Here is a 2,520-nt window from a genome sequence, read left to right on the forward strand (position 1 = left end):
GTTGCTTTCTTGGCTTTCACTTTATATTGGACCTCAACGCTCCATCACCAATCCCTTTTGTGGACACCAGGGAGCCCTTCGAGACCCCTAATACCTCCCTAGCAGCATCTTTAATGTAATTCGCCGTCACAGTCCACATACCACTCGCTTCCCAACAGCTCCTCCATGCCCCCAAAGCTAGCAACTTCTCCCCCAACTACAGGGCTCTGTCTTTAGACCCTGTGCAGCCCTCTTACTTCTCTTCCTCATAATCTTCAAATCCATGACCAGAAGCTTATGCTGGGTTGTGAGGTTTACACTCGGAATGACCTTACAGCCTGTGCATAGACCTAGATCAAACCTTCCAAAGAGTAGAAAGTTAATCTGGGTCTTAGCTTTCGAACTTTGAAAACTAACCAAGTGCTCCTCCTTCTTCGGAAAACTAGAGTTAGCTATCACCAAATCAAATGCCTTTTCGAAATCCAGTAGCGAAATCCCTTCTCCGCTCCTAACTCCAAAACCAAAGCCTCCAAACACGTCATCATAAACCCAGATGCCGCCCAAATGTGGCTATTGAAATTCCCTCCTATGAAAAGCTTCTTGGTGTGTGGTACGCCACGCACAACCTCATCCAAGTCCTTCCAGAAGCACCTTTTAACTTCCTCGGCGAAGCCTATTAAGGGCGCATACGCACCAATCATGTTTAAAGTAAAGCCCCCAACAACTAGATTAATGCCCATGAGCCTGTCGCTCACCCACCTAACCCCCACCACCAGCTACTGGAGGTCCCTCAAAACCAAAATGCCTACCCCGTTCTTGCCCCCCACGCATGCAGAGTACAATAGTTTAAACCTGTCTATATCTCGCGCCTTATCTCCCTTCCATCTTGTCTCCTGGAGACAAGCTATATTGATTTTTCTCTTATGGAGAATCTTCTCTAACTATATAGACTTTCCCGTCAAGGTCCCTATGATCCGGGAACCAACTTGCAGCCTAGAAGCACCCTTACCACCCTTACCCCCTTGCCCTACCTCCTGAGGACCCCTCCGAGGACATGACATTATCCTACCATCGTTCAATATAGCTAAAATAATCAAGACACACTAAGACCTCGAGAGTACAGTCTGAAACTAAAAGGCACAAAAGTATGGGAAAACACAGGTACGAAGAAAGATATTAGCAGCAAGATAAGTAACCAAGAACCCTAAACGATGCTAATAGGCCCAAAAGCAAGTACAAGAGGACTAAGCAGTACGAATGAATGAATGAACAATCAAATGAGCTAAACAAACAACGAACTAAACAAATAAATCACGGATGAAGCAAAACAATAATAAAGAATACGCAAAGAGCAAAGAACAAATTTAAACAAAATCTAATGAAACAAAGTTTAACCAAACAATAACGTAGAACCTGGTACCATCGTCGAAGAGCAAAGAACAGATTTAAACAAATTATTTTATAAATAATTTAAAACATTTAATAAATATTTACAATAAAAAGATATGGCCAAAGAAAATATTATTTGACTGCTAAAAAATTAATAGCTTCACGTAAATTGATGGGGAAGGAATATATGTTAATACTCCTTATATTACGACCTAGATTTGGCCGCGATTGTTCATGCTCTTAAGATATAGCGTCATTATTTGTATGGGGTGTCATGTGAGGTTTATACTGATCATCGCAGCTTACAGCGTTTGTTCAAGTAGAGGGATCTTAATTTGAGGCAGCACAGGTGGCTTGAGTTACTAAAGGATTATGACATCACCATTGTTTATCATCCGGGCAAGGCAAATATGGTCGCACATGCCTTAAGCAGAAAGGCAGAAAGTATGGGTAGCTTGGCATTCATTCCAGCAGTGGAGAGGCCACTAGCTTTGGACATTCAGTCCTTGGCTAACAGACTTGTGAGGTTGGATATTTCAGAGCCCAGCAGAGTCCTTGCATGTGTGGTTACGCAGTCTTCGTTATTGGGGAAGATCAAGGCCCGGCAGTTCGATGATCCCCATTTGGCGGCTCTTAGGGGGACGGTACTTCAGGGAGGTGCCAAGGAGATTACTATTGGCGTGGATGGTGTTTTGGGACTTCTGGGTTGTCTATGTGTTCCTAATGTGGATTATCTGAGAGAGAGGATTCTAGAAGAGGCCCACAGTTTGCGATATTCCATTCATACGGGTTCCACGAAGATGTATCGTAACTTGAAGCAGCATTATTGGTGGCGGAGGATGAAGAAAGACATAGTAGAGTATGTGGCTAAGTTTTTGAATTGCCAATGGGCCAAATATGAACATCAGAGGCCGGGTGGCCTACCTCAGCAGATGCCTATACCGGAGTGGAAGTGGGAGCACATTACCATGGATTTTGTAGTTCGGTTGCCCCGGACTTTGCAGAAGTTTGATTCATTTTGGGTCATTGTCGATAGGTTGACCAAGTCGGCTCACTTCATTCTAGTGGCGACTACTTATACAGCGGAGAGGTATGCTCAGATTTATAATCGGGAGATAGTTCGGTTGCACGGTGTGCCTGTTTCTATCATAT

Source organism: Nicotiana tabacum, chromosome 3 (genome assembly GCF_000715075.1).
Source record: "Nicotiana tabacum cultivar K326 chromosome 3, ASM71507v2, whole genome shotgun sequence".
NCBI lineage: Eukaryota > Viridiplantae > Streptophyta > Magnoliopsida > Solanales > Solanaceae > Nicotiana > Nicotiana tabacum.